The sequence below is a fragment of the Neoarius graeffei genome, chromosome 10 (assembly GCF_027579695.1).
Source record: "Neoarius graeffei isolate fNeoGra1 chromosome 10, fNeoGra1.pri, whole genome shotgun sequence".
NCBI classification, from domain to species: Eukaryota; Metazoa; Chordata; class Actinopteri; order Siluriformes; family Ariidae; genus Neoarius; species Neoarius graeffei.
In genome coordinates this window covers 34,786,061-34,808,959 of record NC_083578.1, presented here as the reverse complement: position 1 = coordinate 34,808,959, position 22,899 = coordinate 34,786,061, and the positions used below count along the sequence as shown (strand labels likewise).

The 22,899-nt window shown below is 46.3% G+C and overlaps 1 protein-coding gene across 4 annotated transcripts in view; it reads left to right on the top strand.

The window, feature by feature from the left end:
* Positions 1 to 22,899, top strand: part of pbx3b (pre-B-cell leukemia homeobox 3b) — a 404,527-nt gene that overhangs the window by 39,360 nt on the left and 342,268 nt on the right. The gene's annotated exons all lie outside the window — the stretch shown is intronic.

Here is a 22,899-nt window from a genome sequence, read left to right as displayed (position 1 = left end):
GCTCTCTATGGTTACTAGCTGCCTGAAAGACACACAGAGCCACATATTCATCAACAGCCAGTAATTAGACACAGGTGTAACTCCTCCCATGTTACCTGCTGATTCAACCTGACTCCTCACTGTTCACAGCTGATGCTTGACCACCCCCTTGCTGCCATATTACCCCCACCACCCGACTCAGGCCGGGGAGCTGTCCGGCCTGCAGCTGCCAGTCATTACTATCAATAATGTCATCTAAATAGGCAGTGGCATATGCTCTGTGGGGATGGAGGATTTTGTCCATGGGACACTGAAACGCCCCTGGGGCCCCAAGCAACCCAAATGGAGTGGAAAAGGCTGTTTTTTCACAGGATAATGGAGTCAAGCGGATCTGCCAATTTGTTTGAGCCAGTGTCGAATAAAAGCGAGCCGCGTCTAATTGATCAAGCAGCTCATCAGTTCAAGGCATCTGATATGTGTCAAGTTTAAACACTGCATTGACTTTTCCATAGTCTACACAGAACTGAACTGAGCCATCAGTCTTGGGAACTAAGACCACCAGGCTGCGCCAGTCGCTGTGTGACTCGTCAGTTACCCTGAAGTTGAGCATTGTGGTTCGGGATGAACTCAAGGCATTTTTCTTGTGTTCGGGGAGCCAATATGGGTGGCTACACATCACCACCCCTGGGGGAGTCTCGATGTGGTGCTCTATGAGATTAGTGCAACTAGGAAGGGGCAAAAACCCATCTCAGAATTGCTCTTGCAACCTGATAACCTGTGCTCTTGGGGACAGTGAGAGGTGGTCTCTGCAGGGGACAATGATAAATTGGGCCACACTTTAGACTCATCTCCAGTCCCAGCTTGAGACTCTGGGGAACTACCATTGCCAGAGCCACAGGAACCTCCTCTCTCCATGCTTTCAGGAGATTGAGGTGGTAAATTTGACATGCATCACCCCATCCATACGTTTGACCTCCTAGTCCACTTTCCCAATTCGCCATGTAACATCAAAGGGGCCATGCCACTTGGCGAGTAATTTTGAGCTTGATGTGAGCAGTAAAATGATCACTTTATCTCCTGGTTCAAATTCCCTTAGCCGTGTCCCTCTGTTGTACAGGCAGGATTGATGTTCTTGTGCCTGAAGCAAAATGTCCTGGATTATGTGATTCAGTGCATGGAGTTTTGCTTTCAGGTCAAGAACATACTGAATTTCATCTTTGCTTTGAGAAGGTCCCTCCTTCCAATTTTCTCTAATGATGTCTAAGATGCCATGAGGCTTGTGCTCATGTAACAATTCAAATGGGGAAAACCCGGTGGAAGCTTGTGAGACCTCACACACTGCAAACAGAGGGGTCAAGCCATGTAGCCCAGTTTCTAACATCCCCATGGACAAACTTAGGAATATTTTTCCCCCACTTCTTTTTATTGAGTTTTAGTATAATCTGCATTACAAAATAACTGCACTTGTAAATTATATATTTGGTGTATGAAGTTACATGAACAATGAGACAACAGAGTATAAAACAAACATATGACAGAATAAAAAAAGGGGGAGAAAAAAAAAACAAAGAACCAACAAAAAAAAGAAAATACTAGCATAGTATGACCAAGTTATTTCACAGGTCCACATTCTAAGGTTTTTACACTGTCAAAGTACAATGTGCCCTTGCCCCCATATACCAAGAATAGAGATAAGAGAATGACAATTAAAAAAAACAACAAAATGTAATTAACGTGGAATTTCAGGGAAATCCAGTCACTTAACATAGGAGAAAAAAGGGGTCCACATTGCCCAGAATTTATTCACAGAGCCCTTCAATGTATGTTTGATTTGTTCCAGCTTGATGCAATTTAAAATGTCTTTAGTCCAAATAGTATGGGATGGAGGTGCAGGAGATTTCCAACTGAACAATATTTATCATCTCGCCAACAAAGTAACAAAGGCAATCACATCCTTTTTAATTTTGGTCAGATGTAATGCAGTCAGGGGAATGTTGAGATGTTGTTATGGGCTCCGGTTCAATCCTTGTACCACTTATTTATGAAAGTGTATTACAAATATCTTCCCAGAAGCCAGCCAGAGATGGACAACCCCAAAACGTGCAAATGATTTGCAGGTGACTGGTATCATCTTACACAGTTAAAATTCACATTATAGATCCAGAATAGCCTTGCTTTGGTCCAATGGGTCTATGGCTAAGTTTGCATTGCATAAGAGCATGCCAAGCACAGATGGAAGATGTATGTACCCTCCTGAGTGCCTCTTTCCATAGGTCATCCTGTATTTCCTCACCTAGTTCCTCCTCCCATGCCAATTTAATATTATTTAGTGAAGGGGTTTGTAGAGAACACAATTTTCTATAAATTGTCAGGATACCTTTCATAGTAGGAAGTGGGGTGAGAAAAGTGTCAAACTGTGTGTTTCAGCAGGAAGGGTGGGAAATCTGGGATCTATGCTACGAACATAACTCCGGATCTGTAAATATCTGAGAAAATGATGCCTGGGGACATCAAATTTAGCTGATAGTTGATCAAATGTAGCAAATATATTGTTGATATAAAGATCTCTGAAGTTTTTAATACCAAGGCTAGACCATGTTGAAAAAAACATCATCAGCCATAGATGGAGGGAAGGCTGGATTTGAGGCTATTTGAGCAGACAGAGGGGTTGTCTGAAATCCAAAATGCCGTCTAAATTGATTCCAGCTCTTTAATGTTGTTTTAACACATATATGGTTTTGGTGAAGGAAGAATAGGGGCCTGTAATGGAGGCGTGAACAAGACAGGGCAGGGGCACCAGTCTGGATGAAGCTGTCTCCATCTCCAGCCATGCAACCAATACTGGCCAATCCTAAGATTGGCAGCCCAGTAATAGAACCTAAAGTCTGGTAATGCCAGGCCCCTATCTGATCTTGGCCTCCGCAGAAGCTGTTTCCATTTCCTTAGAGTTTTCCTATGCCATATAAAAGGCATAATTAGATCATGAATCTTTTTAAAAAATGAGTTGGGAAGAAAAACCGGTAAACACTAGAATAAATATAGAAGTTTAGGGAGAATGTTCATTTTAATCAAATTGATTCTTGCAAGGGGGCGGCACGGTGGTGTAGTGGTTAGCGCTGTCGCCTCACAGCAAGAAGGTCCAGGTTCGAGCCCGGACAAGGGCTTTTCTGTGCGGAGTTTGCATGTTCTCCCCGTGTCCACATGGGTTTCCTCCGGGTGCTCTGGTTTCCCCCACAGTCCAAAGACATGTAGGTTAGGTTAACTGGTGACTCTAAATTGACCGTAGGTGTGAATGTGAGTGTGAATGGTTGTCTGTGTCTATGTGTCAGCCCTGTGATGACCTGGCGATAGGCTCCAGCTTGCCTGCGACCCTGTAGAACAGGATAAAGTGGCTAGAGATAATGAGATGAGATGATTCTTGCAAGGGGGCAGCACGGTGGTGTAGTAGTTAGTGCTGTCGCCTCACAGCAAGAAGGTCCGGGTTCGAGCCCGGATGAGGGCGGACGAGGGCTTTTCTGTGTGGAGTTTGCATGTTCTCCCCGTGTCCACGTGGGTTTCCTCCGGGTGCTCCGGTTTCCCCCACAGTCCAAAGACGTGTAGGTTAGGTTAACTGGTGACTCTAAATTGACCGTAGGTGTGAATGGTTGTCTGTGTCTATGTGTCAGCCCTGTGATGACCTGGCGACTTGTCCAGGGTGTACCCTGCCTTTTGCCTGTAGTCAGCTGGGATAGGCTCCAGCTTGCCTGCGACCCTGTAGAACAGGATAAAGCGGCTCGAGATGATGAGATGAGATGATTCTTGCAAATAAAGAGATGTAAAACAGACCAACACTCCAAATCCTCCTTAATATGGGTTAAATAGGATAAAAAGTTACATCTGGAAAGCTTTTTCAGGCTATCTGTGATGTGCACCCCAATATAAATAAAACTACTATGAGTGACTTTAAATGGTAAGTTATTTACCGTAATGGGAAACTTTTTGCAGCTGCATTAAGTGGCTTCAATTCATGTTTACTTAGATTCAGTTTGTACCCTGATGATTGGCTGAAGGATGTGAGAGTGGACATGGCTGCAGGGCGGGGACAGAGAAATCAGATATATACATCAGTAAGTCATCAGCATACAGGGACAGTTTATGTTCAGAACCATATCTGACTACACTTTTGATAAAGGGGTTGGAATGGACTGTTATTACAAGGGGTTCAATGACGAGGGCAAACAACAGAGGACTTGGAGGGCAGCCTTGGCATGTTGACTGCTGTAAAGGGAAATATTCTGATTGAGTATTATTAGTCCTGACCAAAACCTGAGGGGATGAGTATAAAAGTCTCATCCAAGTGATGAATTTGGAGCCAAAGCCAAATTTGTTCAGAGTGTAAAAGAGAGATCTCCACTCCACTCGGTCAAATGCCTTTTCCACATCAAGAGATATGACCGCCTCAGAGGTGTTAGTGGCAGATGGATTATACTGTATATAAATGTTAAATAATCATCGAAGATTAAAGAATGAGTGTCTGTTCTTGATAAATCCTGTTTGATCAGGAAAGATGACTGATGGGAAAACCGTTTCAAGACGTGTTGCTAGAAGCCTGGCAAGAATTTTGTAGTCAACATTTAATAGGCTGATTGGTTGGTATGACGCACAAATCAAGTGGGTCTTTTAATTTTTTAAGAATAAGACAGATAGTAGCCTGAGTGAGAGTCTGTGGGAGAATGCCAGTTACAAATACCTCATTGTATGTGTCAATTAAAATAGGGGCAATCTTGGGGAAAAGCAATTTGTAAAACTCTACTGTGTAGAGCCCTGGGCTTCTCCCGGATTGGAGAGATTTGACAGCAATAGACAATTCTTCAGCAGTAATTGGCTGCTCCAATTTCTCAGCTAACCCATGGCTAACCAGAGGTACTGCAAGAGAATAAAAAAATCATTTAGTTCTGATATATATCTGCCTCATTTCCAGATGTACGGTATATAGAGACTGATAAAACCTCTTGAACACATCATTGATCTCCTTGGGGTCTAATGATATCCCAGAGGGTGTGCAGATTTTTGCAATCTGGTGTGATGATGATGATGATGATGATGATGACGACTGATGTAGCTTGTGCGCTAATAATTTTCCAGCTTTATCTCTCTGCTCATAGTAAGTGCTCCTGGACTTTAAAAGCAGTTCAGTAGCCTGGTCTGTTAGCAAAGTGTCAAATTCTGCTTGCAAGAATAAACACTTCTTATAGCTATCTGGAGAAGGCAAGACTGCATAGATGTTGTCTAATTGGGAAATGCAGCGTGACAACACAGACAGCTTATCTTTCTTAAGTTTGTTTGTATGTACTGTGTAGGAGATAATTTCACCTTGAATATAAGCTTTCAGAGTTTCCCAGAGGATAGCTACAGAGATGCCTGGGGTCTTGTTCATATTTATAAAGAAATAAATTCTATATGAAACAAAGTTTACAAAAGTTTTGTCACTGCACAATTGGGAGTTTAGCCGCCAAGGCAGTTGCGTATTGTCAATATTATGAAATACTACATTTATAGTAACAGGAGCGTGGTCAGACATAACAGAAGAATGTTTTTATGTGTTTGATGAAATTTTTTAAACAGGCTGTTTGTTTGTGGATGGTAAACATTGATACGAATTGATTTAATCTCCAAAAATTTGTACAGTTTACGTAGTGTATGCAACATGAAAGTGGTGCCTTGATCAATCAGGATTTTTTTTGGAATCCCCACTCGGAAGATAATGCAAAAGAGTGCCTCTGCAACACTACGTGCAGAGATGTTACAAAGAGGCACTGTTTCTGGGTATCACACTGCATAATCCACGATGACTAACACAAAGCAATACCCTTATGCAGATTGGTTTAATGGCCCGACAAGATCCATCCCAATTCTTTCAAAAGGGATCTCGATCAAAAGTAATGGATGCAATGGCATTTTTTTTTCAGCGGTCTCTGGATTTACCAGCTCGCATTTGTGACAAGCTGCACACCACCTGCAGTCATCAGTGCAAATCCCTGGCCAATGAGATGATTGTGTCTTCCCCTGACCTGAATACCCAGCCATAAGATTATGATGAGCCACATGGAATAAAAGTTCTCTGTAGCTCTTTGGGACCAACAACAGTGTCGTCTCTTCGTTCGTCTAAGTGTTCTGCATCACTTGAGTTAGACTATCCTTAATAATGGAGAAATACGGGTAGGACAGTGCAACATTAGGCTGGAGAGTTCGACCATCAATTACTCTCACTTGGTTAAACAAATGCTACAGAGTCTTGTCCCGTGTCTGCTCCAGTGGGAAATCCCAAAGAGGATTCCCCAGAGAGAGAGAGAGAGAGAGAGAGAGAGGGGAGCCCTCCCTACTCTCCATGTCCTCATAACGCAGAGCTGATGCAGATGACCATGGAACCACTGCCCTAGTAAACGTTGCTGTGGGATTCCCAGTGTTGTGCTACTGCAGAACCCATTCATTACTAACTGTTAATGTTCTTAACCCCAGCCAGTCTGTCCCCAGGATAAGTGGATGCGTGAGGCTTGTGCTAACTGCCACCTCCACACTATGTTTTCATCCTGGAAATGAATCAGCAGTGAATCAGGCATGGAGGTCTGTTCACAATGGGAAACCACCAAGGCCTGATGTGTACCCCCTTGAATACTCTCAGACAGTACATTCCTGCTTGATCGGGGGAAGCCCATGGTATGTCAGGAATGTGAATCAGAATCCCCAACTCTTTGCAGAAGTGCTGATTCTGAGAAATCCCAGCCTTCCTGCCATGCCAACATACCTGCCTGGACTTGCTGCCAGTTTTGGTGAGCACAGATGGGTCAATCTATGGAGAGAGAGGAGAAAGAGGGGTTAGCTGCAGCACAGACGCAGAAGAAGAAGGGGTTGAGGAGACACTGGGAGAGACATGAGTTCCGGGAGTGGGTTTTGAGGGGTGTTTGCCCCTGTTTCCATGGGGCTTGGGTAGGGAAGGGGCAAGGAGGGAGAGGGGAGAGAGAGATGTCGCAGGAGCTCCTGCTCCCAGACACACTGTCAGGTGATCATCTGCCAGCCAGACCACCTTGTCCAGTGACGCCATATGGTGACACTGGACCCACGCTGATGTCTCGCTCAGCAGTTGCGTGATGAACTACTCTAGTACCATTTGGTTTATGACGTCCTCATGATCACACTCGCCAGCCAGCAACCACCATCGGAAGGTGTCTTGGAATCATTGGGTAAAGGCAAACAGATGGCTGATTTTGCTGTATGTCAGCATGTGGAAGTGCTGGTGATATTCCTCAGGTGTGCGGCCAACCCACTGCAGTATAGCCCACTTCAGGCCCAGGTACTCCAGCATGCTGGTGACAGGGAGCTGCCAGATGGGCTTCCCCCGACAGGAGCAGCAATAGGCAGGCCGCCCACTGTGAGGTTGGCCAAGCACATGCCTCTGCGACATGCTCAAACAGCTTGATGAATGCTTCTGGATCGTGCTGCAGCCCCATCTTAACTGGCTGGATGGGGAAATTGGCTGCAGGAATGACCGCCGGAGTACCCACGAACCTGAACCAGGCTCCTGATCACCTGCTATAGTCCTCTGCCTGGGCCTTGAGCAGAGCCTGGAAGTGCTGGCCCTGATCCATAGACAGCGTGACAGGGTCTTGATGCTGGCTTTGAAGGTTGCTGACAAGTGTCTGGAGGAGCTCTTTGACTGATTTGGACTCCATGGAGGCATTTTTTCCTCAGTCTCAGGTTTTGGCACCAGTGTAACAACTTTCTGCATTGGGACAATGAGGAACTGGGAGGCAGACTTCAAGAACCGGTGAAATTTAAAAACTAAAACGCACATTTCAGTGACTACCGCCTCAGGCACACACGCAAAAAAAAAAAAAGGCGCTGCGAAGCTCTCTCTCTGATAACTGGCTGCCTGAAAGACACCCAGAGACATATACATTTTATAGACAGCCAGTAATTAGACACATGTACAGAATTAAAGGCAGCAGCACATTAATGGCTGCAGGAGCTCACTGTTTGCTGGATACCCACATGGTAGGCAGACCAAGATACCCAGCTTGCCTTGTTTGTTTCTTGCTCCTCCAGGGCTGCCATGATTACTCAGCCACTCATACGCTTCATCTCTTGTTTTTGTTGCCATCTGGAAATCAAAGGTTTTTCACAGAGCCATTCACTTGAGGGGCTGTGAATTACTTTGTCATGAGAACAGTTGGTGGCACAATGATCTATGCTTGTGGATGGATGATCAACCTAGTGGATGGAGTGGACTGGTTCATGACAAGCATGCCATGGTCAGAGTTTGTGCATTCATGTGTAGGGCGCTGTATCAAAGAAATGATAGTGCTGGGAAATAAGTCATTTACTGTTCCAGAACTTGGATTGTGGCAAGTATTATCCACAGCAACTATGGTGAAGAGACCATTGTGCATTTTTGGTGGGTACACAACATCTCCAAGCTTGAAGTGTTGACAATGTCAGCTGACACTTGCAAGAGGCAATCATATGACACACATCCCCAGACTGAAGCGTGTCAATTATCCCTCTCTTACATGTGACAGCATGGACTTTTAGTGCCACGTACAGTGGAAATGATGTTTCAGGCTCATGGCTTTGATGCACTGTACCCAATGACTTTGCTACCCATGTACATTTGACACTGTTGAAAATCAACAGCTGTGAGACTGTTAGTGACAGTTGTAGTAGCTGTGTCCACAAGTTGAATCTGGTGCTTGATGTTCTCTCCATCCAAGATCATGTTCCCCAAGGCCAGAAAAGATGGCGGTTCAGGCTCTGACAACTAACATGGAATGAGCTGTCAAAATTGAACTTGGTGTCAAACATCTGTCTGCATACCACTTGCTCTCACCAAATGCATGGCATCACTTTTGTGGTCTCAGACCTTCTTGGGAGCATCTCTCATATCCTGAAATGTCAAAAGTGTGTCTCTCCTCTGCGAATGTGCCCTTAAGTCGGGAAAGACAGAGAGAAGCCTGTTTTTTTTCAGTCTGGTTGTGTGGATCTGATGCCCCACTGTGGCACAAACTGTTCAAGCTGGACCTTGTACAGGTCACCCAGGTCTGCCAATTTGCACACTGGGGCACAATCATCATTTTTTATTTCCTCCATAAAGGCTACCAACTCTGCGAAAGCAGTGCCATGCAGCTGAGCCCCTTCCTCATGTTCATCCTTTGATGCAGCCTGCCTTGCTTTGTTATAGAGCATCCAGAGGTGGTTTCAATGATATTTTGCCTTGAGGGTGATCATGTCCCCAGGTGCAAGGTTGGCAATCAACTCTGTATCTTATTCCAAAGGCAGCATTTCTAACATCACAAAATGACTTTCTTTGATACCTCATGGAGCACTTAAGAGCCATCTGGCTTGTTGCAAAAGAAGCACACAGACTCTTTAGTGTTGACATGGTTGTGAGCAGACCATGTGTGAACCTTGGGTGCAGACTGCTTCAGCTTTTCTGTTAATTTTGCCACCCCTGCAGCATGGATCAATTAAAATATAATTGATAGGTCTCTTTCTACTGTGCCCTGTTGGTCATCAGTATGGATTCTATGCCATTTACATCAAGCCAGTCCAGGTCCAATTCAGCTAGGACATTGCAATCCTGCTATAATGAGCTCTTTTACTATGGACTTTTGCTTATAACGAACTAAGTTTGTGTCCCCTGCCTTAAGTGACAATGAGTTGGTGTTTAAAAAATAAATAAATAAAAATCACTGGGTCATGTCCATGTGTGTTGGCACTAGGAGCACAAACTGGGCACGCCTGCAGCACCATTAAGACTAATTAAAGTACTATGCACCTGTCACAGATTATAGTGCAATCGCAGTGCATGCTTATGAAGCCTCTCTAAACACACAGATTTAGTGAAGTATATGCATTGTACCTAGTGTCTCATGTTACCAAGCCTTATGGTGATGGCTACTGTCTCTCATGCATCCCCATGCCACAGGTTACCTTGACTATACTACACGGATTCACAGGTGTTGGGAGAGCTGAGGGCCAGACAAGGGTGGTGGTATTTCTTGAATCCAGGAGGGCTTTTACTGGCTGTCCATCTAGGTGCACTGTGGTTCGGGGACTTTAGGACCTTGGAGGTGTATGGATAGTACAACAGGCTAGTCAGGGTTTTCTGACTGGTGTACTGGGCACTGATTCTGTGTTAGTGGGCATAGGCTCATCCGATTGAGTGAGGCTGCATTATCAGGGACTTGTGTGGCATTGGGGAGCATTGAGCCAGGCTGGCCGTGGGGAGCACCGTCTTGTTTCCTGGCCAGTATTCCTTGTGGCAGGATGGCTGATCTTCAGGGTTGCAAGGGTGCACTCTAAGGCCTCCACCATTTTGTCAGGAGTAGTTGGAACTTTCATACCCAAGGCCTGAGCTTCTTCTGGGGGAAGGCCCAGCAGGAAATGGTCCATGGCCACTTACTCCATTAACTAGGCAGCTGAATGAAATTCAGGTTGAAGCTCCACACCACCAGGCAGTGGCAGGGTGTTCAACTGACTCCTGGGGGTAAGGCTGAGATCATAGCTCCAGCAATGGAAGGCTGCCACTGCCTGATAGGGAGACAGGCTGCACCAGACCAGGATTTCCTCCTTGAGGAATTGGTAGTCTTTGGCCAGTGCCAGGGGAAGAGAGTGATGGGCCTGTTGAGGCTCTCCTGTTAGTAGGGAAGCCAGGATCTAGGCCCATTTCTCTGTGGCCTAGTTCTCCCAGAGTGCAGTCAGCTCGAAGACATAGACATAGAGGTAAGACTCAATAGCATCGTATCAGTCAATATCATTTGAGCTTGCTGAGCAGACTGTGAACCTCTTGGCAGGGATCAGGGAGGCATGGGAGGGGAGCTCCCTCTGTGGCTCGGTAGTGTAGCATTTTTTGTGTAGCTGCCTGGAGGCTGCAGGCCACTTCCTGCATGATCTGCTGCTGCTGTAGGCTGGCCTCCAGGATCAAGAGTTTTGGATCAAGGACTCCATCTGGGCAAGGGGTGTGTGGATAAGGCCTGTGTTCATGTCTGCATTCTCCACCACTTCAGTGACTCGTGACCGAATAGAGACATCAACACAGGAGGTAAAGGAAAATAAAGTGCCCTTTTATTATTAATATGTTTTCAGAGAACAGTCTGTGAGGGAGAGAGAGAGAGTTCCTATCTTTTTATATACTCCCCTGAGGCTGCTGGAGGGTAGAGAGTGATGGGTGCCTCCTTAATTCTGCGCAGCTATGTGAGCCCCCCTGTGCCCACATGCTCTCAGGTGGTCCAAAACAATGGGGTGCTGACATTCTGACCAGTATTCCCATCCTGCCGCTGCCCCATAAAAGAAGCCATCTTTGTCAACCTGAAACGACCATCGCTGAACAGAGGAGGTGGTCTGAGACAGCACTTATCAGCCACCTACAATGCAGTCCTTGGCACACTTCCCAGAAAACTGAATACACATCCACACCAAGACTCGGCTGACTTCAATGACTCACATGATGGCAGGGAGAGCCAATGACCCACAGATCACCCTAACGACCCTCTAGGCTGTTAACACCATTCACACCCGGCCTCCAGTGAGCCTAACACCTACAGGATGACTGAGAGGGTCAATGACCCATGTGACCTCAACGACTCTCCTTAGGTCTGCTTTTGGTCCACGTGAGGATAAATACCTGGGACTCCCCACTAGTCAGACAGAACTGAAGAAGCCTTTCGGATGAGAGGTGAAACGTCTTCAAGAATTTCAAGCAAGTCCAGTTACCTTCTTTAGCACTTACGGCACCATTAATGACATTTTAACAGTCCATCATTGGTGTGTCTAGGGCATTTAAACTTGGTGGAGCCTAACCCTTTCCAAGGTTGATCAATGGACAAATTTAGAGTAGCCAGTTAGCTGAACTGCATGTTCTTTGGACTGTGGGGGGAAACTGGAGCACCCGGAGGAAACCCACACAGACACAGGGAGAACATGCAAACTCCACACAGAAAGAGCCCTTGTCAGCCATGAGGTTTGAACCTGGAACCTCACAGAAGGCTATAGTACCTGGTTTACAGTGTATACAAAATTCTATATACCTCTGTTGAAATGGCAGGTTTTAATGATGTAAAAATGAAACCAAGACAAATCATATCTTTTTCAACCTTTTATGTGATGTAGCAACCAACGAAATTCAAGTGAAAAACAACTCAAAACATTTTACGGGAAAAAAAGACAAAAACTTACAACAACCTGCTTGCATAAGTATGCACACCCCTTAACTAATACTAAGAGTCTACCAACTTAGCATATCTTCATTTGTCAACTGCATTCCACCTTTCTTTGCAAAAATGTTCCAGATCTATCAAATTGCAAGGACACCACCTGTGCACTTCAAGGCATTGTACAGGCTTTTAGTGGGACTGGGCTTTTACTGTGCCATTCAAAAATGTTGATCATTGTCGTCTGAAGCCATTCCTTGCTTTGGGTCATTGAAGATGTTTTTCTTCATCTTCAACTGTCTAAAAGAGGCCTGCATGTTTTGCTCCAAAATAGACTGGTATTCTGAGCTATTCATGAATGCCTCTTGAATAGAACCCCAGTGCCAGCTGAAGAGAAGCAGCCCCATATCATGATGATGCCACCACCATGCTTAAACATCAGATGATTATTTCATGAGAAGGGCCTTCTGTCTCTTCACCCTACCCCATAGCCCAGACCAGAATGTGAGGAATTGTAGAGGCGTTTGAGAATTGAGGAACATGCAGAAAGTACTGTAACCAATACTTGCCAGATATTCCTGCAGCTCCTTTAACATTGGCATAGGTCACTTGGCACTGTCCCTGATAAATTTTTGTCTTGTCCTTTTGGAGCATACTCACATGCCCCATTATAAAAGGGTGTGCACACTTACTATGCAACCAGCACATTGTAAGTTTTTTTTCCTCTTTTTTCCTATTTGTTTTTCATTTGAACTTTGGTTGCTATACAAGAGGTGGATAAACTGACATTATTTATCTTTTTAAAAATCTTTTTACATCAAAAATCTCTGCAGTTATTTTCTTGTTCCCTGTGGATGGGGATTTTGTCACACTGGAAGCAACTACCCCATCAGGATAAAAATGTTTCATAGGATAAAGGTGAGCAGTCAGAATAACTTTGTATTGATTTGCAGTGACCCTTCCCTCTAAGGGTACAAATGGACCAAAATACACCAGCAAAATGTCCACACAGCATAACAGAGTCACCGATATTTTATTTTAATTTTCCTCTGATGTCCTTTAAAGTCCCAGACAGTCTTGATTGTGTTTTTATTTATCAGAAATGTGATCTTTTACTTAATGTGGACCATTATGTAATAAAATGGTAAATGGTCTCTCTACCACTGAATTTTCTGAAGACCATTTATGGTTGTGTTCTACTGACATAAAATGGGCATGCAAGACAATTTATATGGCACTGAGGAGGGTATCATAAGGTTATCATAATTTACACAGCACTCTACATGCTTATTAATTTGCTCGGAGTCCTCTAATATAATAATTTAGAGTGGAGGACTTTTGCTTAAAGCACAGCACTTGGCTGTTGGGATCCGTGCCTATTCAGCCACAAGAGCATTAGTGGGGTCAGGCATTCATGTTGGATGAGTAGGCCTGGGGCCCAGATGGCATTTCATTTCCTTCTAAAGGTGTTCAGGGCTCTGTGCAGGCCACTAAAGTTCTTCCACACCATCCTTGGCAAAGCATGTCTTCATGGACCTCACTTTGGCACAGGGTAATTGACACATTTGGGCTAGGCTCCTTAGTTCCACGGAAGGGAAATTGTAATGCTAAAGATAATCCTAGACAATTGTGTGCTTCCAAATTTGTGGCAACAGTTTGGGGAAGGAACAAATATGGGTATCATACCGGTACCATCACAAACATTTGGAGATGGTATATACTGTGTACTTAAAAATATGGACCTACTTGTTTCTAAAAGATATTTGTAAAAATGCCTTAAAGGCTGCTCATGTATTAAATCAATGGGAAGCTGCTGTAGAGAATAGACAAAGTTGGAAAGAGATGGTGTGAGTTAGGTGTGACAGTCACAGTGACAAGAGGGTAGACCTTTACAAGAAAAGTAGAAAGAAAAGAGAGGAGAACAAGCTGTGCTATAACTGTTTGCAGTTCAAAAGGCGCTTATTTATATATTTACTTACTGTAGTTTCTAAAAATTGTATTTGCCTCTATTCTCTACCTGTAGTAAAGTATCAGTATACACATACTAAATAATCTTATATTTTTCTTTGGTGTATTTAATACATTTAAAATTTTTGCCAGTGATTTTTTCATTGTTTGGGGTAAGGTACGGTTGATCCTTTTTTCTAGTTTAAAATGTTCTATTAAAACAGCTACTTTTCTACAGTGATGTTAAATACATGATGTCCAGTGTAACTGTTCAGCACAATGGTCAAGCAGTTAAACTATGCTAAATTTAGCTTGCTGACAATAATTATCAGCTAAAAACTAAAGTTAGATGCTCAATAAAAATTAAGCTATTTCAACGGAACATAACTTTAGACGCACTTATGATGTTAGGTTTCATATCTTCTGTTCTGCTGACTTCACTTAACTTGTTTCGCATATTTTTACTTTACTTTATGAATGCAAGCATGGCAGATGATGGCTAAATTTTGAATATGACCATGCTGTAAGCATCTACTTTTCCCTGGGAATCCTTCACCTTTGGCATAATTTTAATCTGTATTTTTGGGATTTGTACTGAGGGTTCTGATTTTTAAAAAATACCAAAACCCATTTGTAGCAACTCGGATGGGTGAGTGAAGCACAGAAGGACGGCAGGCCAGAACTGAGATCATAAACACTTTATTAAAGCTTTTCAGCCTTAGCTGTATTTTGGTATACACACACACACACACACACACACACACACACACGTGTTCTGGTCGGGAGAGAGCCCGCTCTGCTCTCGCTCTCTTCCTTAAATAGGGCGCAGCTCCTGGGAAGAGACACAAACACAGGTTAATTCACATCAGGTGTAGTGATTCTGCCACTTACCTTCCCTGACTCTGCCCTCTGGTCACAGACCGACGCTTGACCACGCCCCCACTGCCACATACCCCCACCGCCCGACTCAGGCCGGGCAGCCATCCGGCCCGCAGCCGACTCCCCCCCCCCCCCCCCCCCCCCCCCCCTTGACGGGAGAGGAAGTCCGCCACGACCATCTGCGCCCCCGGCCTGTGGACCACCTTGAAGTTAAAGGGTTGGAGCACCAGATACCAACGGGTGATCTGCACGTTGGCATCCTTCATGTGGTGGAGCCACTGGAGGGGCGCATGGTCCGAACAGAGGGTGAAAGGGCGTCCCAGCAGGTAGTAACGGAGGGCGAGGACCACCCACTTGATGGCCAGGCACTCCTTCTCTATGGTGCTGTAGCGCCCCTCACGCACCGACAGCTTCCGACTTATATACAGCACTGGGCGATACTCCCCCTCCACCTCCTGGGACAAAACAGCCCCCAGCCCTCTGTCTGACGTGTCCGTCTGCAATATAAAAGGGAGAGAAAAGTCAGGGGAGTGTAACAGTGGCCCCCCACACAGTGCAGCCTTTACCTCAGAAAAAGCCCGCTGGCACTGCTCCGTCCACTGGACCGGATCTGGTGCCCCCTTTTTAGTGAGATCAGTCAGCGGTCTGGTGATGTCCGAATAATTAGGTATAAACCTACGATAACAGCCAGTCAGCCCCAGGAACTGTCTCACCCCCTTTTTGGTCTTGGGCCTCGGGCAGGCCGCAATTGCCGCTGTCTTGTTAATTTGGGGACGCACCTGCTCGTTGCCCAAGTGGAAGCCCAGATACCGTACTTCCACCCGCCCAATCGCACACTTCTTCGGGTTGGCTGTGAGGCCCGCCCGCCTCAGCGACCTAAGGACGGCCCTCAGATGTTGGAGGTGCCTTGGCCAGTCATTACTATAGATAATTATATCGTCGAGATAGGCGGCCGCATAGGCGGCGTGGGGGCGAAGGACCCTATCCATCAGCCGCTGAAACATAGCGGGCGCCCCAAATAGCCCAAAAGGAAGTGTGACAAATTGGTGTAAGCCGAACGGTGTGGAAAAGGCCGTTTTTCTCAGGATAATAGAGTTAAGGGGATCTGCCAATAACCCTTTTGTTAAATCCAGTGTTGAGTAAAAGCGAGCCGTGCCTAGCCAATCGAGCAACTCATCAATACGAGGCATTGGGTACGTGTCGAATTTAGACACCGCGTTGACCTTCCTATAGTCGACACAGAACCGGACTGACCCGTCTGCCTTGGGAACCAAGACCACCGGGCTGCTCCAGTCACTGTGGGACTCCTCGACAATGCCCATCTCGAGCATGGTCTCGAGTTCTTCCCGAACCACCCTTTTCTTGTGTTCAGGCAGTCTGTAAGGGCGGCTGCGCACTACCACCCCCAGGGGTGTCTCAATGTGGTGTTCTATGAGGTGGGTGCGGCCGGGCAGGGGCGAGAACACGTCAGAAAATTCTGTTTGCAACCGGGCAACCTCCGCGAGCTGGGTCGGTGAGAGGTGGGCTCCACAGAGGACCGGAGCGGTGGGTGATGCCAATTTTCCCTTTTGAACCTCCGGCCCCAGCTACGCCTTCTCAGGAACCACCGACACCAGCGCCACGGGGACCTCCTCACTCCAACGTTTTAACAGATTGAGGTGGTATACCTGTAACGCCCCACCCCTGTCCATTCGCCTCGCCTCATAGTCGACGTCCCCGACTCGCCGTGTGACTTCAAAGGGTCCTTGCCACCTGGCGATTAATTTAGAGCTCGATGTGGGCAACAGTACGAGTACTTTATCTCCCGGTGCGAACTCCCTGAGGCGCGTACCCTTGTTGTACAGGCGGGTTTGTCGTTCTTGGGCCTGCCGCAAATTCTCCTGGGTTAGGTGGGCGAGTGTGTGGAGTTTTGCGCGCAGGTCAATAACGTATTGGATTTCATTTTTACTTTGTGAAGGTCCCTCCTCCCAATTTTACCGCAGCACATCTAGAATGCCGCGTGGCTTACGCCCATATAACAATTCAAATGGGGAGAACCCCGTGGAGGCTTGTGGGACCTCTCGCACTGAAAACAACAAGGGTTCGAGCCACTTATCCCAATTACATGCGTCCTCATTTATGAATTTTTTAATTATATTTTTGAGGGTGCGATTGAACCGTTCAACTAAACCGTCCGTTTGTGGGTGATAAACGCTGGTGCGGATTGGCTTAATACCCAACAACTTATACAGTTCCTTTAGTGTACATGACAAACACGGTGCCTTGATCAGTCAGAATCTCTTTCAGGATTCCAACTCGGGAGATGACGCGGAAGAGCGCCTCTGCAATACTGCGTGCTGAGATATTGCGAAGAGGCACTGCTTCCGGGTATCACGTTGCATAGTCCACTAGAACCAATATAAAGCGGTACCCTCGTGCTGACCAATCTAATGGCCCGATGAGATCCATCCCAATTCTTTCAAATGGGGTCTCGATTAATGGTAGAGGGCGCAAAGGCGCTTTTGGAACGGCCGCTGGATTTACTAACTGGCATTCGTGGCACGCCGTACACCACCTACGGACATCACTGCGAATCCCCGGCCAATAGAATCGGGCCATTATTCGGGCTAGTATTTTATCCTGCCCTAAGTGTCCAGCAGTGGCGGCTGCTGGTTTTTAAAACAGGGGAAGCCCATTTTATGCATTCATCGTAAAACCTGTAGGCCGGATATCAAAGCATAGAAAGGTGTGCCCCATTAGCATAGTGAACTAGGCAACTGTGGCAGCGGGGGCGTGGTCAAGCGCCGGTCTGTGACAGGAGGGTGGAGTCAGGGAAGGTAAGTGGCAGAATCACTTCACCTGAGAGCAATTAACCTGTGTTTGTGTGTCTTCCCAGTGACCGCGCCCTATATGAGGAGGGAGAGTGAGAGCGGAGGGGGCTCTGCCCTGAACCAGACGCCGGTTGTGTGTGTCTGTCTGGCTGTTTGAATGAGTTATTGTTTAGCTGAAAAGTCTAGCAATAAAACGCTATTTTGGAATCTGGTCTCTGTCCTGCCATCCTCTGTGCTCCACCCACACATAGGGAGTCCTACAGCAACCCTACCTAGTGGCAGAAAGTATTTTTGCTTGTACATTTCATGTTATAGTCTGGCTTGCCAGGCTAGTGCCTCATATCCTTAATCAAAAATATAAAACGTCCAAAAATCACTGGCTATTCAACGAAGAGCCTTGAACATCATACCCTGATATGCAACACAGAGTCTTTAACACAACACCCAGCTGTGCAACACATCCTTGAACATCTTCTGCAACACAGTCTGGAAATTCATAACCAGGTAGGCTATGCAACATACAGAACCTTGAATATTATACCCAGGTATAACCTATAACACAGAGCCCACCATTCTCTTAACATTACTGAACAATATACGGTGTACACACTTCAGATTCATGAACATTTATATGATGCACACTATTTATACACAAATTCTGCACTCCGCTCCTTTTCCAGAAAATGGTCTGTGACCCTGTCATACTAGCTGGTTGTGCTTTCCAGAGACTTCACCAATTTCTGTTAGCAGCTAGCACTGCAGATCCCAATAAGGCTCAAGCTAGCCTACAACCAGATTGACCTACAAATGAAATAAACAAGTGAATTCACGAATGATCAAACTGATAGAATGGATGAAAGTTAACGGAGCACAACGAGTAATATTTACATTTATTTACAGAGTAATGTACAGAGACATCAATAAGAAGAAACGTTTATATGAAAAGAAATTCGGACAGCACTTTGGCACACGACTACACTTTCTGATCATGCGCTTACCGTGTTCCTCGCCCACGCCGAAGTACAGAGCCCGCCCTCCTCATGTCTTTCAAACACTACCTCCAATAATCCTTCATCAGCCCGGCTTCTTGCCCCTCCCACTGTCTCGTTTAGTCCCAGAGAAGTCCAGCTTCCCTGGAAGTGACGATTTTGTCGATTTTAACCAATAACAACTAACCGAAATTGGCTGTTCAGAGCCCTCTCATAGACTGCAACGGATACCCGGCTGCCAGCCATAGAGCCCATTGAAATAAGAAAGGTGACAGCCAGTGTTGCCAGATTGGGCAGTTTTAAGTGCATTTTGGCGGGTTTTGAACATATTTTGGCTGGAAAACGTCAGCAGTATCTGGCAATGCTGGTTACAGCCTGGCAGCAAAGGTGATTCTCGTAGCGAACTGCAAGTTCGTCAGACATCACTCAAATAAGTTACAGGATAGTTATGAACGTAAATACAATCTTAGGCATATATTATGTTATGCAAGTTATTGTTTTAATGAGAATTCAACGTCATAGATGCCGCAGTTTGGGGAGAGAATTTTAGGGGAAGCTCAGTTTCCCTTGTTGTCTCTGAGAACTCGCCCCTGGTGTCCAGCCATGGGATTAAAGTGAGCCGCCTGGAATACCAATTCCTGGCGGCTCTTCGGAATTAAAAGCTGCGTGACTCGCTCTTTAGTCTGAGTGTCCTGCGTCACTCGGTATAATCTATCCTTCATAATTGCGAAGTAGGGGAAGGACGGGGCGGCGCTTGGCTGGAGCATTTGACCATCGATTACTCTCACTTGGTCAAACGCATGCCGCAGAGTCTCGTCTCGTGACTGCTCTAACGGGAAATCTGCGAGGGATTCCCCGAGAGAGAGAGGAGGAGCCGGCGGCTCCTCACTCTGACACGGAGCTGACGTAGACGGCTCTGTGACAGCTGCTCCCGCCAATGCCACACCGGGACCTCCCCTTATTAAACTGCTGCAGGACCCACTCTTTTCTAAATGAGTCATTAAATCCCGAAATCCCGGCCAATCAGTCCCCAAAATTATAGAGTGGGTGAGGCGAGGATTAACCACCGCCTTTACTATAAATTTCTCCCCTCGAAACAGAATGTGAGCTGACACTAAAGGGTAGCTGTGAACATCCCCGTGCACACACAACACCTTCACCAATTGTGCTCCCCCCAATGCCTCGTCTTGCGCCAGGCTTTAGTGGATTGAGGTCTGATTACAGCCAGAATCCACCAACGCCTGATACGTATCCCCTTGGATACTCACCGGTATGCGATACGCTCCGGCCCGATCGAGGGCGGCTCCTGGAGCGTCGGGGATCCGAACCACCGCGCCCACCTCCATTACTGAGCACTGCTGTTGGAGGTGGCCCGGCTCCCCGCAGCGCCAGCAAACCGGCCTGGGCTCCCTCTCTGCACTGGTGCTCTGGGGCTCACTCACCTGAGGGGGGGAGAGACAGACACAGACGGGAGGAACAGGAGGGCACCGCGGGTGCGGCGGGTCGGCTGGGGTGGGGCTGGCCCCCGCCTCTGCGGTGGGGGAACGGGGCGAGGACGAGACACAGGAGGAGAGGGGGAGAGAGAGAGAGGGGGGAGAAGAGGTTGTTTGCTGTCCTGCCGTCGGGACAGCCGCCAAATGGTCCTCCGCCAGCTCGATTGCCTGATCCAGCGACGCCGGGCGGTGGCACTAGACCCACTCTTCAGCCCTGGCTGGTAGACGCATGATGAAGTGCTCCAGCGCCACCTGGTCGATGATCCCCTTGGCGTCGCGGTTGTCGGCCCTCAACCACTGCCCGCAGGCGTCCCGGAGCTGCTGGCCAAACGCGAACGGCCGGCCGACTTCCTCCAAGCGCAACGCGTGGAAGCCCTGCCATTGTTGCTCGGGGGTGTGCCCCACACGCTGGAGGACGGCCCAGCGAAGGTCCGCGTAGGCCAGCCGGCGGTTGGCGGGGAGCTGTAGCGCGGCCAGCTGCGCCTCTCCCGTTAGCAGGGGGAGGAGGCGTGCCGCGCGCTGTTCCATCGGTCACCCCAAGGTCTCTGCAACCTGTTCAAAGAGCGTGAGGAAGGCCTTGGGGTCATCCTGTGGGCCCATCTTCGTCAGGGTGAAGGGGGCCGGTCCCACGGCGGTGGACCCCGCCGACGTGAGGAGGTGCCGGAACGCCTGTCGCTCCTCCTCCTGAGCCAGCATCAGGGCCTCGAACCGCCGTTCCTGTTCCCTCCAGAGGGCGACTAGTGCCTGGTGCTGGCTTTGCTGGGCCGTGTCGAGGGCGTGGACCAGCTCGGTGAAAGGGGAGGACTCCATGGGGCTGTTTTCTCCTGCGCTCCGTCCTGGGTTTCGGCACCACTGTAGCAACTCGGATGGGTGGGTGGAGCACAGAAGGATGGCAGGCCAGAACTGAGATCACAAACTTTATTAAAGCTTTTCAGCCTTAGCTATATTTTGGTATACATATGACACACACACACACACGTGTTCTGGTCGGGAGAGAGCCCGCTCTGCTCTCACTCTCTTCCTTAAATAGGGCGCAGCTCCTGGGAAGACACACAAACACAGGTTAATCAGGTGTAGTGATTCTGCCACTTACCTTCCCTGACTCCGCCCTCCGGTCACAGACCGATGCTTGACCACGCCCCCACTGCCACACCATTACTCATAATTTCAAATAATGTTTTAAAGCATTATCAAAAATTTAAATGGATTAAATACACCACAGATAAAATATTTCATTGAATGTGAGATGGGCATAATTCAAATAGTTCACTTAGTTCAAATAGCATAATTCATAAGTAAGGGATAAATGTACAGCAAGGCAGTCATTATTGCAAAGTAAATCCTGACAGGGTGATGCAGGATCCCAGGGTAAAGTGGATGGGTCTTGACTTGCCTTTAAGGGGTTTATTTTTGCAATAATGACCAGCTCACTTATTACACAGCTACTTACTAAAGAACTTAATAATATAACAAAATATTTGATTTTAAAAAGATTTTACTGATTTAAAAATGTGTTCTTGCTTCCACTAATGACGTGGTTCATAGGCAATGGTCTATTATCCAAAAAAACAAACAAACAAAAAAACTGTAGAATGCTGTAATTGACTAATCTGGATTAAGTATTCAATGAAGTGTGTAATAATATATAATAATTCATATTAAAAAACTTTTGTTAGCTTCCAAGCTGTATATAACTGATGTCCTGGCTAGATGGCAGGACAGTCTGGTTGTATAGTTTATAGCAAAAGGCACAAAAAAAAAATTTTGTTCTTATTTGTCTCTTTCACAGCCAGAATAACTTCCATAAAATTTAAATCCATGCAGCATGTAGTGATCACAGACAAAGGCTTCGTCTTCGACTCGTTCAATATCATGCTAGGTCAATATCTGATATACCACACGATGCCAGCCAATATTATTTAAATATGTCACTCAGGTCCAGGATGTATTTTGTATGAAAAATATGAGTAGTTCAACACGAGAAGATAAACATCATATCTTCAAGCCAACGTGTGATTTTTTTTATTATTATTTTTTTAATTATATTGACACATTCACAAACAATAAGTACGCACATTTATCAAAACAATTCATCAATATTGAAAACTGTTACTCAGTGTCCTAGATTTAGTTTGTATGAAAAATAAGAGTGGCGTATTTCCCAGTAAAACGCCTATGTCTATAAAATAAATAAATAAAATACATACATACAGTACTGTGCAAAAGTCTTAGGTACATGCAGTGCTTAATTTGTGAAGTGGGAGGTCCTGGAACGCCAAATATTTTCAAATACATTTTCGTGAGAGCCATATATAAAAAGTGATGCTGAATACAACTAAAATGCATTTTTACGTATGACCAACAATTTGAGTGTAATATATTCTTTTTCATAATAAAGAGGCTCTTGACATGCCATCTTCCTCCTGTCCCCCGCTGAATATTTTGACGCAAACATAGCTTGGCGTGTTTCGAAGTGCCGCTTTATTTCATTGTTTCATCGATGCAATCTTGTCATTGTATAGGCCTATTGGACACAAAGCAGGACCTTCTCACCCCACAAAGGCGAATTCCTCTGTCCATTCCTGTTGAAATGTACAGTAGCCTACCAGTCACCTTT